Source organism: Pristiophorus japonicus, chromosome 6 (genome assembly GCF_044704955.1).
Source record: "Pristiophorus japonicus isolate sPriJap1 chromosome 6, sPriJap1.hap1, whole genome shotgun sequence".
Classification (NCBI taxonomy): domain Eukaryota; kingdom Metazoa; phylum Chordata; class Chondrichthyes; family Pristiophoridae; genus Pristiophorus; species Pristiophorus japonicus.
Window position 1 is genome coordinate 176,424,226 of NC_091982.1, and position 21,444 is coordinate 176,445,669.

The following is a 21,444-nucleotide window of genomic DNA, read 5'->3' on the forward strand; positions in this document are numbered from 1 at the left end:
TGGCATGTCTTACATTTGGGTAAAGTCTACATACATATATTACATCAGTCCCTCCGAAAGTCTTATTGTGCAAGTTATTTGCAAGTTGAGGTGATCTGGCGCTCCGCGCTCCCAGGTCGATCGCTTGGGTTGAAGTCCTGACATGGTGGATTCATCCCTGTGGTTGACAGCGAAGTTGATCATGTTAGTGGGTCGCTGGGGGCCAGGTCCTTTCACAGTAGTTCCTGGTTATCTGTCATTCGCAGCTTGGGCTTATCCAACTGCTTTACTCATTAGCCCGGTACATGGTTTCACAATCAAACGCTCGTTTTCATCACATACACTCCATTCCCCCCCTTGGCTAATGCAGTGCTAGCGGCTCAACTGGGGCCCTGAACATGGTCTACATCACTTATTCTGATGTCGCGTAAAGGGGCCGTGCAATTATGGTCCATTCTCTGCTGGTGGCATGCGGAAGGCTCGGTTCTGTCTGGTGATTGTGTAACACCCAGGATAGCCGGGTCTGTAGGGAGTCTACCATGGCACACATGGTGCTAGGTTTAGTGATTTGGCTGCTGACCCTGAAGTGTGGCAATGGCCTTGAGACTTTCGGTAGTGGCTAGAGGCCTGGTGGTCCCCATGGACCTTGGGCCGTAGTATGGGGGCCCCGGACCACCGTAGCTGTCCTGCCTTGCTTTGCAACGTTGGGATGGGTCGATCGTCTCTTTGGCGGATGGGTTGCCACATCCAGTCTAGCAGTTCCTCTTTGGCAGGCGGTAACATGGGATCCTGGCTGGTCCAGGTCCTAAGCTAGGGGGCAGTTATGGTTGACCCCTCGCTTTCTATTATTTCCACGACCGCGAGTGGGTCTGCAGGCTGCGCCGTTTCCACCCCGGGGGTGGACAACGGTGGCCAACTGAGAGCATAGATGCCACTCTCTGTGCCTGGCCCATGGCGGATCATGTTACAGTGCACAGAGTGTTGGGACATTCTCGAAACAACGCATCGATAATGGTGCCTCTGCTCTCCCAAGCTTGTGGGATGAGCAGCGTGTCTGACTCGAGCACATATTGGGACACTCTTTGGTACGTCTCTTTAGTCCTGTGAATACAGGCTGCTGCTTTGTTTAACTTATTTGATACATATTCAATCCTTTGGGGCTCGCCCGCTACTTTTGCTTGCTGCACAACACTCCCGACTGTCATGTATTCAACTGTCATTGTAACCCATATATAAGCTGACCGAAGTTGTATACCTTGAGAACACTGACCACAGAGGGTGAACTTGTGGGAGACCTGGACTTTCTGGTATAAAAAGGGAAGCTCCACCCACCGTCTGCCTCTTGAGGTCTTGGTAATAAAGGTAACTGGTCACAGAGTGATCTTTTCTCAAGTATGGGCCTCGTGTGCATTTATACTGTATAGTAAGGACATATTACCGACCCTGTGCAGTAACATCTCACTTGCTACGAATACTTTGTTAGATACATATACAACTGGTTGGGGTTCGCCCATTACTTTGGCTTGCTGTACAACACACTCGACCCCATGTGATAACACATCACTTGTTACAAGTATTTTGTCAGATACATATACGACCGGTTGGTGTTCACCCACTACTTTGGCTTGTTGCAAGGTACCCCCAACCCCATACAATGGTACATCATTGGCTACGAAAGACTGCTCGCATGGATTACACGGTGCACACTTAATTTATTTAAGCGTAGTGGGTTCCTGGCCTTCAACGCAGCCACTCCTTTACCTTTGCTCCAAACACAGTCGTCTTCCTTGCTGGGCGACACATTCCTCCGTTCCGTTGTGGCGACCTTCCGTGGTCTGGACGCTCTCTCGTCCCGTGGCCTGGATGCTCTCTCGTCCTGTGGCCTGGACGCACCTTCGTCCCGTGGTCTGGATGCCTTCTTGTCCCGTGGTCTGGACACCTTCTCGTCCCGTGGTCTGGGCGCCCTCTCGTCCGTATCTGTGATGTCGACTGACGTGATCTTCCTCCCCAGGTATTTTGCCTCTGCCGTCAGGAAGACGCATTTGGATTGTTTCAGCCGGAGTCCCATTCTGCATGGTCGACTTGGAGCCTCTTCCATCGTCGCGAAAGGGTCGTCGGCTTCGGGTAGTGGGTACCGCGCCTGTACCGCTGTTCGGTTGAATTTTACCTCCTCGTGGTTGTGATGAGTGGCCTGTGCCTCGGTGATCGGCAAATGGATCTGCACTTTGATGCCTGATTCAGCTGGAAGTGAGGGTTTGCTCGGCCTTTGGAAAAGGGAGGCCTCGTTCGCCGGAGAAGGTACGCAGAGATCTTCCCAGTTCCATTGAATCTTCCCCATTCACCTCCTGCCAAGCAGCATTGGCCCATCACCTGAAACAATCCAAAGTGATAAATCATGCACTGCTCCCTCAAGGAATACTCTTATGTCCGCACTACCAATAACTGGTATCAGTTCCTTGGTGTAGATGCGCAGCTTTGCCTGAATTGGGATCAGCTCGGGTCACTGTGCTTCGCTCCACAGCCTCTCGAAAGCCTTCTGGCTCATTACTGATTGACTCGCCCCCGTGTCTAGTTTCATGGAGACTGGAGTGTCGTTAAGTTCAACTTTTAACATTATCGGAGGGCTTTTAGCGGTGAAGGTGTGTATTCCATATACTTCCTCTTCATCCTCAGGTTCAGTTGCCTCTCCTGCTCGTTCATCGTGATCCTCGCTGGATCCATCGTCCTCTCCTGACTCTGCCACGTGGTGAGCAGAGATCGTTTGTACATTCGCTGGAGGTGCCCCATTGTTCCACAGCCCTTGCACATGTAGGGCTTGAATCTACATTGATGAGCTCTATGGCTGCCCCCGCAGCGCCAACATGGTGCTAATGGATATGCATTCACACCCTACGGCGGACTCTGAGTCACTCTAGGCCTAGGTCTGGCCTCTGCAATTGGGTGGGCCCTGCCCTGTGCCATTCTGCCCTCTGCAAACATTATTTTGTGCACGGTGCTTGCCGTTGAGCTTCGATTCTGTGAAGATATCTGTTTCGTGTTATCGCTCATGGATATGAAGGCTTGGGCTATCGTGATGGCCTTGCTCAGATCTAGGGATTCGGCAGACAGTAGTTAGCGAAGGATGACCTCGTGGCCAATTCCAAGTGCGTAAAAGTCCTGCAACATTTCCTCCAAAGTCACACTGCCCCGCAAGGCGACTTAGATCGGAGACAAAACTCGCCACGTTCTGGCCCTCGGAGCGACGGTGCGTGTAAAAACGGTATCTGGCCATCAGGATGCTCTCCATTGGCTTGAGATGTTCCTTAGCCAGTGTACACAGCTCTGCGTAAGATTTGTCCGTTATCTTGACTGGTGGCAGCAAATTTTTAAGGAGGCCATATACCGATGACCCACATACGGAGAGGAGAATCGCCCTGCGCTTGGTCGCTGTCTCAACCTTGTCCAGTTCGTTGGCCACAAAGTACGGGTCAAGGCGCTCCACAAAGGCTTCCCAATCATCACCCTCAACAAATCTCTCAAGAATACCAACGGCAGCCAAGTTCTTGATCCGTTACTTGTCGCCAATTTGTTATGTTCAGAATAAATTCACAGGACTATATCGCAAGCTCAAACTGTTGTGACTTTGGTCTCTTTATTCAGACTCTAGAGTGCGGAAGCAGCATGGTGAATCATGTTTTATACCCGCTTGCCCCAGGATGCACAGGTGACCCTTAGGTCTCCGACAGGTGTGCCCCCTAGTGGCAAGTCTTACATTTGGGTAAAGTCTACATACATACATAACACTCACCAAGGAGCTGCACTTGAAGGGAGTGTGAGTCACAACATTTTAGCGCCGATTCTATAACCCATGCTCCCTTCAAGTGAGGTCCCTCATGTGAAATCGTGAATTTTCTTTTAATCTTGATTATTTTATAGATGCGATGATCCACAATTTTTTGAAGATTTAATTTAAAAACTCTTCCAACAGCACCCTCAGATATTGGGGTGGATTTTAATTTTGGATGGGTTTCAGGCGAGCTTATGAGGTGAAGCACACTTAGTGGAGAAAATTCCAGGCCCAGAGTAATAAAACTCCCAGGTCTCATTTAAATCTGACCGGCAGGTTTCCCACCTGGGAACTGTCTTTTATGTACATGCTGTTTGTAGCCACCAGATGCTGCTCTGGTGTAAAAGGCCAGCCATTTTGTGAGTCAGACACTTTGGGACTAAATAAAGCCCAGCGAAGGTCATATTTTGCTCAGTTAAACACTGCTCAGTTTGAACCTTTATTGCATACTTAACAGGAACCCACCCATTTTTTAAAGCACCATTTACGGCGGGCTACTTGAAGAGGGAATGCACTTCTTAAATGGAGGTTGCATTCCCTTCTGCCTGGTTCTGTGTGGAATCTGTGTGGAAATAGGGGTGGGAAAAATAAAATTGCAGGCAAGCCCCCAAGTTCTCAAAAGCCTCCCTGAAGGTGCTGTTGGAAGAGGCGAGGAGGGAAGTCCTGTATCCCAGCAGCGGAAGCAGGGTTCCCAAACAAGATGTGTACCAGCCATGGGGAAAGGAGGTGGCAGAGGTTGTAAGCTCCAGAAGTGTAACCCCCAAGATTAGATCTTGTGCAGGAAGTGCTTCAATGACCTCACAGGAATAACAAAGGTGAATAAAACTCTTAATTTCTCCATTTCTAAAAAGAACACATGGCAGCTATTGGTTCATCCCCCTTTCCCAGCACTCTGATCTATTTCCCCACCCCACCTTGCTTCTTTCACCACCCATCACAAGGGCACACTAGACCACCTCTCATTCTCCTTCCAAACATGCAGTCTCCTCTTTCTTGCTCCTTTCACAGCAGTCATTAGCAGCATTCTCTTCTTACGTGCTAGCCTTTACAGAATCAGTAACTTCTCTCATGGTCCCTTCCTCACTTCACACCCCAGCCATTTTCTTTCCATTCAACACCTTCCCATCCTGCTTGCATCTTGATTCGTGTCCCTTTCAGCATTTGCAAAACAGGCAGAAGCCCCATGCATCTGCGCTCTACTTTGTAGTCGACACTCACTAACTCGGTCCTTCTCTCTGTAGGTGAAAACAATGAACAACACCATGGAGTGGGGTTTGATGGGCAGAGGACCAGCCAACCTTTTGGTCATATTGAAGCTGAAGCAACAAGCTCTTGAAATAAGTAGCCCTGTAAGGCTGTGCGCATCTGGGATTTTGAACAGGGTCTCTAACTATTACTTGTACCCCTCATGAAGCAAGTCATCGGCCATGAGCATCTCAAGAATCCCCACTTGACCAGCAGCAGTCTTCCGGCAGCTTTGCTGAAGCCACTGGGGCAAGCACCTCGTAGGAGTGGTAGAGTTAGGAAACCTTGGGGCTAATTTGTTGGTGTGGGGCAATGCCACCGCCAGCTCCACGGGGCACCACCAACAACAACAACTTGTATTTATATAGCGCCTTTAACATAGTGAAACATCTCAAGGCACTTCACAGGAGTATTATGAGATAAAAAATTTGACACATAAGTAGAAATTAGCGCAGGTGACCAAATGCTTCTCCAAAGAGATATGTTTAAAGAAGTGTCTTGAAGGAGGAAAGAGTGGCGGAGAGGTTTAGGTAGGGAGTTCCAGAACTTGGGGCCTAGGCAACAGAAGGCAGGAATGCCAATGATTGAGTGATTATAATCAGGGATGCTCAAGAGGGCAGAATTAGAGGAATGCAGATATCTCGGGGCAGGGTGGGGGGCGCGGTTGTGGGGCTGGAGGAGATTACAGAGATAGAGAGGGGCAAAGCGCATGGAGGGATTTGAAAATAAGGATGAAAATTTTGAAATCAAGGCGATACTTAACCGGAAACCAACATGCAGCCTGGCACCCTCTCTTGGATGCTGGCCCGCTGGCCCGGCCAACACCCCCCCCTGGTGGCCCAGTGGGAGCCAGTAAAGTGGCTGTAGAGTTTGCAGTGGCTCTCCCCTTTAAAAGAACGGGAGGGATATTGTGACATGTCAGCGTGACTCGGCACATCAGCAGCGCGCTGACATTATCAGTGCCGTGCTGATGTCCGCTGGGAGACCCACCCTGTTACCAATCCACACATTTTTTTTGCTCTAAGACCCCAATTCCGGGCGATTTAGCAGCCCATCTCACCTGCCGCTAAATTTTCTTTTAATTCAAATTATGCACCCAAAACCGGGTGCAGACAATTTCGCCCCCACATCTTTTACAATTCTAACTGCACCCCTCTTCCAGAGTGGATTCTTGTTGGTGTGGGTGGTTCAGGGTTTTAAGAGGTGCTTGGTTGAGGTTGTACAACTGATCTCTGCCAATTCCTGTTCTTAGGTATCTGGACAAGCAAAAGAACATATTTTACACCAGCAGTAAGACACACCTTGAAATATAGTTCTACTGGGCAAGATATTGCCATGTGTTAAGGTGCAATTTTTGCTTCTATATCAGATAGTGAATGAAAGAGTATTTAAGGAGAGAAGGAATAAAAGACGGGATTCTAACCAGAAGCATGAGGGAGGATTGCGACCACCTGCTACCTAGCTTTCTTTATTGTTTCTACCCCTTCATGGCCCGCTTCTCGCAGGGGCTTCGATTTTCTACCTGGGCGCAATCCTGAGCATAAAAATGGCAGAGTACAATTTGCACCTGTCCACTGAAATGTGAGCTTACCCTCCTTCCCCAGCGATTCTGGGGGCAACCAAATATAAATAATAACGGCAAGCCCCTGGGGTCATGACTGCTAATCATCAGGAGCACACAATTTGGGTTGGGGAGGGCAGAGGGTGAAATCTTGCATGCTGTTACATGATTTAAAGGCCTGCGGCAGCTTAAAGAAACAACCGACCAAAAAGATTCATTTGGTACAGGTTTGACAGCTCTTCTATAGAAAGATGTCTGTTGAGTCTTTCAGGTTCATTGGTGAGGCTGTGGAAGTAATTTACAATGAAGCTAAGCAGAGAATAGAGGTATTTAGAAAGCTGCAATGTCATCCCGAGAGGAGAGCAGCACAGCAGGAGGAAGCCAGGGTTGGAGATGACCAGGGCAGTCAGCACCAACTTGGTAAACTCCCTGGCCCAGGTACTCCATTCTGGAAAAAGTTTAACAACCTTATTGGATCTAGCAAACTAAGAGCAATGAGCCACACCTTCCAAAAATGCATTGAACTAAACATATCTGTAGCTAACAATCACCTCTTCCTTACTGTGGAAAGTACTTCAGTAACTTGCTATCAATGCTCATGAAGTGACACAAGGCTCTTCACACCTCCCCTTCTCTTCAAATGCAATCGTTACTATCGCTCTGTTCACTTGCTCTCTATGGCGGGGTTGCGGGGGGGTGGGGGTGCGGTGGGTGGAGGTAAGCAGTTAATGATTTGTATTTAGTCTTGTCTTACCAAGTGCTTACACGGTTTGCCTTAAGGGCATGTGCAGAACAGAGTTTGTGTCTTAAGGGGGAGGTATTGTTACATGCCTGGGCTATGCTATCATATTAGTATGACATAAGAAAAAACTTTTTTATGCAGCGAATGGTTAGAATCAAGAATGCACTGCCTGAAAGGGTGGTGGAGGCAGACTCAATCATGGCTTTCAAAAGGCAGTTGGATAAGTACCTGAAAGAAAAAATTGTGCAGGGCTACGGGGTAAGGGCAGGGGAGTGTGACTAGCTGAGTTGCTCTTGCTGAGAGCCAGCACGGGCTCGACGGGCCGAATGGCTTTCTGTGCTGCAACCATTCTATGATTCTATGATGTTGAGCAGTGTGAGTGAACTACAGAGCGTAAGGGCAGCAGGATTGACTTATGGGAGCAACTGAGGCCACCGAACCTAAGAATGTGTCTACGATAGCCCTGGATTTAGCAAAATGCCTCCATTGTCTATTATGGGAAACAATGCTGGCCCTTCACTTTCAGCAATACTGTGCTTACTACTATCAATGACCATCTTTACCTGTGGTACTGTATTACTCTGAAAAATCATGAAGATATTTTCAACTTAATTTAGAAACCAAGGGGCTGAAATTCAGGTTCCGGATAAGGCCCGTTACCGCCGTTTTGCAGCGGCCATGCGGCGGAATCGAGTAGCCGCCGCATTGCAGTCCATTGGCCACCACGACCCAAATTCAGCTCGGGGATTTTTTGGCCTGTCCCCACTTCCGCCCCGCTGCTGCCGACTGCCACAAGCGTGTCATCAAAGAGCGTACCGCCGATTTCCCATACACACTGCCCCAAATTTACCTGCAAAAATCTTTGCTACGCTTTTTCTGTCGGTGCACTTTGTTCTGTGTGTGTGCGGCACGGCAGCATGGCGGCCCTTCAAGGGGAGGGCGCACTGCCGCGGACACCATGTTTTTATTTTTGCCGGCCGACTTCCCGATCGGCCAGCCAATTATTGCCTCGGGGTTCGACCGGGCCGCCAACAGGCAGCCGCCACCCCCTCTTGGGTGCCAGGCTGCTGGCCCGGCCGAAACCCTCTCTGGTGGCCCAGTGGCCGAACCTACAGAGTCACGGATTCTCTCCCCTCTAAATGAGGGGAGAGACGTGGTGACGCACACGCGCAGTGATGACACCACCGCTGAGTGACAGCGGCGGAGATTCGGTCCCGCTACAACTTCTGCCCCTGACCAGGACTTACTGCCGCACTTCCGCCCCTATTATGACTGACTTCCGGTCCGACATGAAAAAAAGTTCAAAGTGGAGAAAATCGATCGGAAGGCTGCCTCATCGTACCCAGCGGTAAAAACAGGTAAAAACCCGTACGTGCAGTAGCCTTCTGATGTGCCTGAATTTCGGCCTCCAAGTGTGCAAAATGTATTCAATACATTGAATGATGCATGAATAATGTTAGTGTGCATTGCCACGACAGATTGTGGGCGATGTCTAGCACTTCTTGACGTACAATTCTTATGTGATTCCTTCGTGAGAGAGTATATGTGTTGGCTGGCTTTAAAGTTTCACTGATAACTTCCTGGGATTCTGGTGGCCCTAGATCTCATCAGTCTGTGTAATGTCAGCACCTTATATATGAGTCAGTCACATCTAGGATTGTGGGGCCTGCTTTCAGCCTCCTCCTCCTGCATCTGGTGCATCAGGTACTACTTGGGGTGCCGGGTGGAAATCGGTCTCATAATTTGTTTCCTCTCTCAGACCTTGCAGCACCTGTCCTGTAAAACTGCCTTTCCTCTAATCCCCAGTTCTATGACAATATTGCAGAGTAAACCCTTGCTTTTCCTTCACACTGCTATTTCAGGCCTACTAAATTCAGTTCACGGCTGATTAAGGGAACTGGTGCTTCACCTTCATTGGCTGGCCTCTTGTGTGGCAGATAAGCTTACAAAGACTGAAAACAGAAATATCAGCAAAAGTAAATACTTCCAAAAGACTTCAGTAACCCAGTTACTAAACTTGAATGGCAATTCCTAGGCTCCTATTGAAACACTTAGCAAACTGTTTCTTAATTGTGGAAGAATCTTTTTTAATAAATACAAGTCAATCTCCCCAGTTGTTGGAGAGTCTTGATCAGCCAACTGTAGTCTTCGGATACAGTAGGGTTAGAAAGAGAAAGAAAGACTTGCATTCATATAGCGCCTTTCACAACCTCAGGACATCCCAAAGCATTTAGAGCCAATGAAGTATTTTTGAAGTGTATTCACTGTTGTAATGTAGGAAATGCAGGGGTAATTGAACCAGGATGTGCAGTCACCATTTTAAAATCATACATTCTGTCCTTACTTTTATAATTGCATTATAAATTCTCCTCTCCACATTTATAATGGAAACTGCCTATGTAAAGCTGTTACACTGTAATTATATCCTACCAGCAGTGGTGGTATGGCGGGGGAGGGAAGTTGAGGTGTAAACAGGTAGAGCAGGGAGAAGGGGAGAGGGTTAGAGCTGGGAGGAGAGGGATGGATAGATCAGAGGAGGGAGATGAATAGAGCTGGGAGGAGAGGGATGGATAGAGTAGGGAGGAGAGGGATGGATAGAGCTGGGAAGAGAGGGATGGATAGATCAGAGGAGGGAAATGGATAAAGCTGGGAGGAGAGGGATGGTTAGAGCTGGGAGGAGAGGGATGGATAGAGCTGGGAGGAGAGTGGTGGATAGATCAGAGGAGAGGGATGGATAGAGTAGGGAGGAGAGGGATGGATAGAACTGGGAGGAGAGAGATGGATAGAGCAGGTTGGAGAGGGGTGAGTAGAGCAGGGAGGAGAGGGATGGATAGAGCTGGGAGGAGAGGGGTGGATAGAGCTGGGAGGAGGGGAAGGGGATGGATAGAGCTGGGAGGAGGGCAGAGATTGAAAAAGTGGGCCAGCAGTTTGGGGTGGTGAAGGAAAGTGGATGGGTGTACGAGGTTGGGTAGAGCGAGCAGAGAGTGTTTTAAGGGGAGGAGGGGGGATAGGGTTTGGGGAGGAGGGAAGGAAAGGAAGGGAAGTGTAGAAGGAAAATTGGGGATTGGTGAGGGGGGATTGGAGGAGATGCTGGGGGGGGGGGGGTAAAGGAAAGAGGGAGGGAGGGTAATGGGGAAAGTGGAGAGAAGGAAAGAAAAGGGAAAGCGGAGATGGGAAGGTGAAGGGCAGGAAGAAAGAAAAAAAAGACTTACATTTATATATTGCCTTTCATGACCCCAAAGCGCTTTATAGCCAATGAAATGCTTTTGAAGTGTAGTCATTGTTGTAATGCAGGAAATGCGGCAGCTAATTTACACACAGCAAGCTCTTACAAATAGCAATGAAATAAATGAGCCTTTCAACTGTTTTAGGTACAAAAGCAACTTACTGTGGATGCTGGAAATCTGAAATAAAAACAGAAAATGCTGGAAATACTCAGCAGATCAGGTCATTGACCTGAAACATTAACTCTGTTTCACTCTCCACAGATGCTGCCTGACCTGAGTAGTTCCAGCATTTTGTGTTTGTATTTTACATCTGTTTTATGTGTTGGTTGAGGGCTAAATGTTGGCCAGGTTATCAGAAGAACCTTCTTGTTGCTCTTTGAATAGTGCCGTGGAATGTTTTACATCCACCTGAGAGGGCAAAAGTGGCAACATCTTTTCTACGTCTACCCTATCAAACCTGTGAAATTTTAAAGACCTCTATTAGGTCACCCCTCAGCCTTCTCTTTTCTGGAGAAAAGAGACCCAGCCTGTTCAGTCTATCCTGATGGTTATAACCTCTCAGCTCAGGCATCATCCTTGTAAATCATTTTTGCACCTTGTCCAGTGCCACTGATGTATTATGGGTAACCGTGGTCTTCTGGAGCTTGCTTGTTGAATTTCTTTACACCTTTTCCATAAAGTTGCGACAGTTTTATTTTCTCTTTTTTGTTTTGCTCCTAAACATGACATTACGAGAGATTAGGGTGGATGGTGCATGAAGTTGTCCTGTCTAACAAATAAGGTGTGCTTTCATGAGCCTTAATGTCTTTTCTCTCTCTCCTTTTTGTCTGCTAGACATGGAGATCTGATCCAAACTTTCCTGATGTTTTATATCAGGAACAGAAACTGAGTGCATGTGTCAGTGAGGCAATTTACTCCTATCCAGCACTTTGACTGATTTGGGGCAACAATTAAGTGTAAACACAAGGTGATTGCATTCAGTGGAGATCGTCCTGATCTGATCTGATCTGATCTGAAAATGATCTTTTACAGGCCTGTAGGATAAACACAGCTTAGGTTTGATGTTTGCTTACACGTTTGTTTTCTAGCAGATAGCAAGTTTGTACTTCTTTGGTTAAGGCCACATAGCTTGTTCAAGGGGTCACCCACCTGGATGGAAAAGGGGTGGGGAGTTGGCAGTCAGGTGAGCATTGTGGGTGATGGACTGCTGTCTTGGGTATTTGTGGGTGGGTTGATCTCAGAAGTATGCAATGTGTGTTGGCAGGGTGGGGGGGGGGGAACAATATGGAAAGCAGAACCAGGTCAACAAGGTTGATAGACTCGTGACTCCCTGCCAAAGCTATGACAAGCACATGGAGGCAATCGCAGTCAGCGTAATAGTCTTTCCCTGCACAGAACAAATGAGTGATGGAATTGGAAATGAAACACAACAAGCTTTCTGTTGTCATCTAACAGATGACAAGATCCTGACTCAGATCCATATTTCAAACAAATTACATAGGCTCTTATTGGTAAGATATGCTGCACTTTCCTGAACATGTCTGCCATAAGTACACATTATTTAAGATAAATTACCTGAGTTAGCAGCTATTAGACAGAAAAGATTTGACAGTGTGCCACAACTTTTGTGATTGTTTACCTTTAGGCAAGTGACTTGGAAACAGGTTGAGATGTGATTCTGGTTTAGTTTTCTAAAGTAGTTAATCAATATCACCATATATTTTTCTTAAATGTTCCAATTTTTTTGCAACAGATCTTTTATTGAAGTGGCAAAGTGTGAAAGCTGTGCGAGCATGCAATCTTTGGTTTGTCACTGACTGCACACCTCTTTCAGTAACAGAGGTAAACTTAAAGTAGTCAATATTCCTTCGTCCTGTAGCTGATTTCTCATATTCTCTACTTATATATAAAAAAGTTCATGCATCCTGAGCTCTTCCGACCTTACCCGCCCGACAGAGCAGCAGTCTGTTTAATTTACAGCTATTAAGTGATTTGATGCTAAGTATTTTGCTCACATATGCTGCTTGAGAAAAATACACTGTAGGGAATTGATTAGCTTGAGAGGTCATGGCAGAGATGGAGTTTAGACTGTTGGATGGCACGTATGCAAGTGTGGTTCTTCAGCAACTGCGTACAAGTTTCAAACAATACAATCTCTACTTGTAACTATTGAACTTATAAGGAATCATGGGGCCAAAAGTACCCCTTTCTTTAAGAGCCGTAGGAGGCGGCCACGGACGGAGTCACCGACATTTATGACATTGCCATCCATTTGTTTTCCAGCGGTGATCGTCACCGCGTCGCCTGTGTTGCTGACCCGTCAGGCACACGCCGACCCCCCATCAATCGGCGGCGACCCAATTCCACCCCACGTGAGAAATTGCCATGCAGGAGTGGATCGGCCGCCGTTCGTTGCCCTCGACAGCTTTCCTCTGCAGGAAGCTGCTTGTGGCTGGGTGCTCTGCCGTGGCCGCCATTTTATTTTAATTGTCGGCCGACTCCGAGGTTCTGCCCGACAATGGTGTCCACAGGTTCGGCTGGACCTCCAACAAGCAGCTCAGCACCCCCTCTTGGGTACCGGGCTGCTGGCCCAGCCGAAACACTCTCTGGTGGCCCAGTGGGCCAAACTAAACTAACTGCAGAGTTAGTTCGCAGCGGCCCTCCCCTTTAGCTGAAGGGGAGAGACGTTGTGACGCGTCAGCAACACGCTGATGACTCCGAGCGACATTTGCTCCGCTCCCAGGGCATGTCCACCCCGCAGCCATCCCAAACACCACCCCGACCAAAGAGCTGAATTTTTCTCTACTCTTCACCCCATGGATTGGGGTGGAGAAAAATCTAAAAGTCCAGTAAGTGCACCCGCTTTTGGTCAGATTCAGAATGCAATTTCGGCCCTCATGTTTTTAGGTTAGAACTTTTATTTGTTAAGAGTTTATGCTTTTCTTCATTAAATTGCAGTTGATGAGTTCTAGCAACAAAATGAAAAAGACTAGACAAGTAACTGTTTTGACCAAAGATCTATTGTTCAGTGTGATGTCAGTTGATTTTTATATAAACTATACTTTGGAATAGGTTTGTATTCTTCTCATTATGTATATGTGCTGAAGCAAAATTATTTCAAAGACAATTTTATAACTAGAGTGGTGCCACAGTTAGGAATATGAGAAAATGTTGGCCAAGTGTATGTTTGTAGGTAACTACCAAATGGTACACGAGAAAAATGTAGAATAATAGACAGCTTCCATCATCATCATCATAGGCAGTCCCTTGAAATCGAGGAAGACTTGCTTCCACTCTGAAAGTGAGTTCTCAGGTGACTGAACAGTCAAATACGGGAATTACAGTCTGTCACAGGTAGGACAGACAGTTGTTGAAGGAAAGGGTGGGTAGGACTGGTTTGCCGCATGCTCCTTCCGCTGCGTGCGCTTGTTTTCTGCATGCTCTCGGCGACGAGACTCAAGGTGCCCAGCGCCCTCCTGGGTGCACTTCCTCCACTTAGGGTGCTCTTTGGCCAGGGACTCCCAGGTGAAGGTTGGGATGTTGCATTTTATCAAGGAGGCTTTGAGGGTGTCCTTATAATGTTTCCTCTGCCCACCTTGGACTCGTTTGCCGTGTAGGAGTTCCGAGTAGAGCGCTTGCTTTGGGAGTCTTGTGTCAGACATGCGAACAATGTGGCCTGCCCAGCGGAGCTGATCGAGACTGGTCAGTGCTTCGATGTTGGGGATGTTGGCCTGATTGAGGATGCTAACGTTGGTGCATCTGTCCTTCCATGGGATTTGCAGGATCTTGCAGAGACATCGTAGGTGGTATTTCTCCAGCGATTTGAGGTGTCTACTGCATATGGTCCATGTCTCTGAGCCATACAGGAGGGCGGGTATCACTACAGCCCTGTAGACCATGAGCTTGGTGGCAGATTTGAGGGCCTGATCTTCGAACACTCCTTTCCTCAGGCAGCTGAAGGCTGTGCTGGCACACTGGAGGAGGTTTGAACCTCGTTGTCGATGTCTTCCCTTGCTGATAATAGGCTCTCAATGTATGGAAAGTGGTCTACGTTGTCCAGGGCCAGGCCGTGGATCTTGATGACTGGAGGGCAGTGCTGTGTGACGGGGTCAGGTTGGTGGAGGACCTTTGTCTTATGAATGTTTAGTGTAAGGCCCATGCTTTCGTATGCCTCAGTGAAGATGTTGACTATGACTTGGAGTTCAGTCTCTGAATGTGCACAGACCCAAGCGTCATTCACGTATTGTAGTTCGATGACAGAGATTGGGACGGTCTTGGATCTGGCCTGGAGACGACGAAGGTTGAACAGGTTCCCACTGGTTCTGTAGTTTAGTTCCACTCCAGTGGGGAGCTTGTTGAGTGTGAGGTGGAACATTGCAGCGAAGAAGATCGAGAAGAGGGTTGGCGCGATGACGCAGCCCTGCTTGACCCCGGTCCGGATGGCTTCCAGCAAGATGCCAGCCACATAACTGGATCAAAAAGGCTTGATATTGCCATGAACCATGAAAATGAAGATTGAATAGATGTTGCAAATCATGAAAACCCGACATTCAAGCATTGTCTTGTATCTGTTTTTATTGAATACATTTTATTTGTTTATACTTACTATTAAAGTTGAATCAAGCTGTCTGTATAAGTGGATGTCTGTGTGTATACTTTATGTTTCAGATAGTACCTTTGCTATACTGGCTTTGTCAGTGTGACACTGCTGTTCTTTGTGCAGTGCTATGAATGGGCAATGCTGAGTTAAACTGGTCACTTGCACAACTATGGTTGAGGAAGGGAGGGCATGACAGAGTTCTATGCCTGCATGCTAAAACGCACTTATTCATATATGGAGTGCATTTGATGCTGTCTCTTGTGCTGCCGCGCTGTGTTCTGGTTTAAAAAAAAGAGCTGGCAGCACAGTCTGACGATTAGTCAGCTACTTTAAATGACAATAACAAAGTGGCAGTACAGGAGGCAGTGTAAGCTTAAGAAGTGAATATTACGTGGGCAATAACACCACTGAAAAGTTCATTTGCAGCTGGGATCTGACCCTGTCCAATACTAAATGTTGTGGGCAGATCAGCATTTAGGACCAGTAAGGATGCTGATCTCTGCCCACAGCTGAAAGACAGACACACACCTATTGGATGCATCATTCGAGTTGGTCTGTTTCAGTTCGGAGAGCTGAATGTGACTTTCCATGAGAATGCGTTTTTCTTTTTCTGGTGTGCATTAATGAAAGTGCTTCCTCTCTGGCAATACATATTTGAGAGTTTTAGTTTCTTCAACTCTTTGTGGAGAGCATACTTTACAGTGCAAGTAGTCCAATCCAATCTTCCCTCTTATTTTGTTTGGAAGCGCGCCCCCTTCACAGTTTGGTGCATGCATGAAAATTAACATTGATAAAGCTGGTCTCGGGCTGCAAAGAGTGATCGCCTCCAAAGAGTGACATTCCCATTTAAAAGCACCACTAACACCAAGAACAGAAATTACTTCACATTAACTGAAATTTTCATAAAGCCATAATGAGCAGCTTATGATATCTCAAGGAAATACATGAACAAAAACAGGGCAGTTATAGCACGTTCATCAAATCTGCGTCACTGCAGAGCTCTTTTTAAAATAAAAATAACATGAGCATAATGAACAAAATGCATGGTGAGATTGGAGGTGTACAGAAACAGATATTACCCACGAGATTAGATTTTTAATTTCAATCATATCTGTGCTCGACTTGATGTCACGCAGTGGTGTGTTTTTTTTACAGATCGCTTTTTCACATTGTATACCTTCCTCATATTGTTTAAGCCAAAATGGAAACATTGGCACATACCGTTATAAAGCATAGTTTTTTTTGGACCCAGCATGCACAAATGAAATGTTGGCCAAATTATTAGCATACCGTGTGAAATGAGTAGTCTCCCGCAGCAATTTTTGCCAAATAGGCATTTCAGTAACAAGAGGCGAGGCATCTGCTTAAAATATGCAACATTAGAATTTAATTTCACCACCGTGATGCTTTTGTGCGGTTAGTGTTGCTGCAGAGTACATGAGCATAGCGGTACGTGTCGGCAGGTGCATGCCACCAAATTACTGCTTTTAATTTGCATATTCATCTGCTAAGAAGCATGTCATTATCATATCAAAGGGATACTGAGCAACATCTAGCTTCAAGAGATGTGGCATAGTTTCAATTTGAGCAATTAATGCAAGATGAGGACACTCTCCGTGTCATGTCTCCCAGGGCTAGCGGCAGTCAAGCTTATTGTTGGATGCCAGTAGGACAGAGGCACCAGTTGGCAGGGAAGGGGAGGTTTGTATGAGCTGGAGCAAATATCAAAAGTCATGCTGGATAAAGTGCATTTCTGTTTTGAGCAAAATTTGATTATCAAGATTTGATCGGTGCAGCATAATTCTCGGGTAAGCCTGTGTGTTAGTACTTTACTGTCAGCACAATAGCTAGCCTGAAGGTGATTTTATTTCTGTTTTCAAAAATCCTTTTTCTTCAGACACTGAATAAAGAAGCTTAAGGGAAGATTTAATGAAGATTTTCCAAATTAGCACATTCATAAATCACTAAAAGTAATGGCACAGGTTAATAAGGCCATAAAAAAGGCAAACTAAGCACTAGGGTTAATTTCGAGAGGAATAGAATTGAAAAACAGCAAAGTTATGCTAAACTTGTACAGAACCTTGGTTAAAACACACTTGGAGTACTTTGAGCAGTTCTGGTCTCCATGTAAAAAAATGGAGAAGTTGCAAAAATTATTCACAAGGCTGACACCAGAACTGAGATAATATACTTATCAGGAAAGGCTGACTAAGCTGTGGCTCTTTTCGCCAGAAAAGAGAAGACCGAGAGGTGAGCTGATAGAGGTCTTTAAGATTATGAAAGGGTTTGATAGAGTAGATGTCGAGAAGATGTTTCCACTTGTGGGGGAGTCCAAAACAAGAGGCCTTAAATATAAGATAGTCACTAATAAATCCAATAGAGAATTCAGGAGAAACTTCTTTACCCAGAGAGTAGTTAGAATGTGGAACTCGCAACCACAAGGAGTAGTTCAGGCAAATAGCCTAGATGCATTCAAGGGGAAGCTAGATATGAGGGAGGAAGAAATAGAAGGTTACACTAATGGGGTGAGCTGAAGAGGGGTGGGAGGTGGTTCATGTGGAGCATAAACACCGCCATAGACCAGTTAGGACGTATGGCCTGTTTCTGTGCTGTAGACCCGACAAGCTGGAAATTGCCCTCTGACCGGTTTGGGGCGGATAATTTGAAGTATTCGAATTATCACCGCCCGGCAGGAGTCGGAGGGAAGAGGCGGAAAATTTGGCTCTTTAACTTTGTCACGCTTCCCAGCGCTTTGGAGCACTGTTTGAGATGCTGTACAGGCGGGTTTGCATCGGGAGCGGGGTAAATAGAAACATGGAAACATAGAAAATAGGTGCAGGAGTAGGCCATTTGGCCCTTCGAGCCTGCACCGCCATTCAATGAGTTCATGGCTGAACATGCAACTTGAGTACCCCATTCCTGCTTTCTCGCCATACCCCTTGATCCCTCTAGTAGTAAGGACTACATCGAATTCCTTTTTGAATATATTTAGTGAATTGGCCTCAACAACTTTCTGTGGTAGAGAATTCCACAGGTTCACCACTCTCTGGGTGAAGAAGTTTCTCCTCATCTCGGTCCTAAATGGCTTACCCCTTATCCTTAGACTGTGACCCCTGGTTCTGGACTTCCCCAACATTAATAAGAACATAAGAACATAAGAATTAGGAACAGGAGTAGGCCATATAGCCCCTCGAGCCTGCTCCGCCAGCGAACAAGATCACGGCTGATCTGGCCATAGACTCAGCTCCACTTCCCCACCCGCTCCCCATAACCCTTAATTCCCTTATTGGTTAAAAATCTATCTATCTGTGATTTGAATATATTCAATGAGCTAGCCTCAACTGCTTCCTTGGGCAGAGAATTCCACAGATTCACAACCCTCTGGGAGAAGAAGTTCCTTCTCAACTTGGTTTTAAATTGGCTCCCCCATATTTTGAGGCTGTGCCCCCTAGTTCTAGTCTCCCCGACCAGTGGAAACAACCTCTCTGCCTCTATCCTGTCTATCCCCTTCATTATTTTAAATGTTTCCATAAGATCACCCCTCATCCTTCTGAACTCCAACGAGCAAAGACCCAGTCTACTCAATCTATCATCATAAGGTATTCCCCTCATCTCCGGAATCAGCCTAGTGAATCATCTCTATACCCCCTCCAAAGCTAGTATATCCTTCCTTAAGTAAGGTGACCAAAACTGCACGCAGTACTCCAGGTGTGGCCTCACCAATACCCTGTACAGTTGCAGCAGGACCTCCCTGCTTTTGTACTACTACGGTAGTGTCCTTCACTTAAAGGGGAAGGATCCTGTGAGACCTAGTGAAGCCTCCTTGGTGCCCACTGAGCCACCAGGGAGGAGTGCGGCCGGGCCAGTGGCTTGGCACCCAAGAGGGGGTGACGGGCTGCCTGTTGGCAGCTCGGCCGAACTAGCGGCCACCCATTGTCAGGCTGACTGCAGAATCGGCCGACAATTAAAACAAACTGGAGGCTGCAACAGTGCGCCCTCCACTTTAAGAGTGGCCGCGCCGCCCAGCCACTGGCAGCTACGCACCTCGCGAATCTGCCGGGGGCACCGACCAGCAATGGCCGCACTTCCACGGGGCAATGTCCCCCGTGGGGCGGAAACGTGGTCGGTGCGCAGCCAACAAAGGGTTGGAGCGCCGGGCAGGGTGGAAAGTCAGGGCGCGGTGGAAACCCGTTTCCACCAGCCCTGGCTCGGGGATAATTGCGGATGGGTTGCACCCTCCGCCTGCTCCTGGTCGGTAAGGCCTGACCGCCCCGTCACCGCGGTTTAGAGGCGGTAACGGACCTTAAAAAAAGGGGGCAATTTCGACCCCGATGGTTAAAAAGGTAAATAGTGAAAGATTGTTTCTTCTAACTGGCGTATTGGTAAACAGGAGGCATGTACAACAACAGCATTGCATTTATATAATGCCTTTAACATAGTAAAACATCCCAAGGCTCTTCACAGGAGCGTTATCAAATAAAAGTTCACACGAAGCCACATAAGGACAGGTGAACAAAAGCTTGATCAAAGAGGTAGGTTTTAAGGAGTGTCTTAAAGGAGGAGAGAGAGGTCGTGAGCCGGAGAGGTTTAGGGAGAGAATTCCAGAGTTTAGGGCCTAGGAAACACGACCGCCAATGGTGGAGTGATAAAAATCGGGAATGTGCAAGATGTCAGAATTGGAGGACCGCAGTACTGTTGGAGGCAATGTTCTGTTTAAGCTGCACGGCTGCGCAATGCTCTGGACCTCCCGCGCAACTGGCTCGCCAGCTTTTCAGTGGGACAAACTGCGCATGCACGGTATTCTGAATGGGTCGCGCACCCCAAAAAAAATGAATGGCAACATTGGCTGGAGGACTCGGAATTATCACCAAGAATGGGAAGTTAGAAGATCCGGCACTGGATTTTCCGTCGCAATAGCAGAGAGTTTGCAATAGGCCTTAGGGCAGCAGCAGCAGGTTCGCTGAAGGCCCTTTCAGAGGGAGGAGGCCCCATCACTGACCTTTTTTAAGCCTCAGTGTGCACCGAGGTTTGGAATGAAATCTTCCTTTTCTGCCCGTTTTAATTCAGAGTCTTCCGCTTCTCGTGCTGAGGTAAGAATTTTGCAGCCTTGCAGTAGCTGACTCTCTCTTGATGGTGGACATCCCACTAGGGGCCCACCCTGCATAGTTTATCAGCTCAGACCCAGGAAAATGGGTCAGAGAAGCAACCGGAGGTCCTGCCCCGATCCTCATCCAGCAACAAACCTGACCAAGAGCATAATCCAAACCATGTTCTCACACAAAGCGTAATTAGAAAATGGAATGCTTTAGCAGAAGTGACTATTGAGATAGACACTATAATGTCCTTGAAAAATGAATTGGATAAGAATTTGTAAAAGAGGAATATAAAATGATACAGGGAAATGAGATTAGAGTAGAGAGGTTGAGTTGAAAAGCTAGCACTGGCACAAACCCGATCGAACACATTTCTATCCTGTAATTTCTATGAATACACAATTGGGTCTTTTGAGATGGTGTTTGTTTTCTTTATAAAAGGGTAGTGCTGGAGGTTTTTTTGGCCAAAGTTCCTAACCAGATTTGTGTTTACCTCTCAGCCTCTTCTGCTGTACTGGTATGTAGAGTTGTTTTCCCACTGATTCAGACATCGTGTAATTCTATCTAGTTAGTTACACAGGCCCTTTGTCGAGACTGACAGATGGCCAGTGCCAGCCCTCAGTATATGCATGCTTGCCATTCTATTGTACTGAAATGAGGGATGCGGGTAGGAGCAACTAAATGAACAAGATACGTGTTCTTGTTCTTTCCTGATTCAATGGTGTGAGGCCAATTATGAAAGGGGGAAATCTCCCACACTGCTCACTTAAAGGTTTAATCATCCAATAGATTCCCTCCCTTCTTAAAAATAAAATCTATTCTTGAACCAACATGTAGCAATCGTTTATTAGTCACATTCTTAATAATTGAAGCTTCATTTTATACTTGAAGATGGAAATGATGTATGGACATGGGCCACACACATGCACTGCACTGTTTTCTTATTTCACTGTAGACTTGTTTACAGAAGCAAGTTGAAACTGGAGTTATTTAATACCCTTTATAGCATTTATTTTGGGTAAGCTCTCACCAAGGAGCAATCATACCTACAGAAGGGTCCATTTAATTTGTACAGACTTAGCAGTGTTCTGTTACTTCAGATCTAACCACGGCACTATGATGAAGGATATTACAGGCAGACTTTAATTCAGTTGGGCACTGACCTTCTATC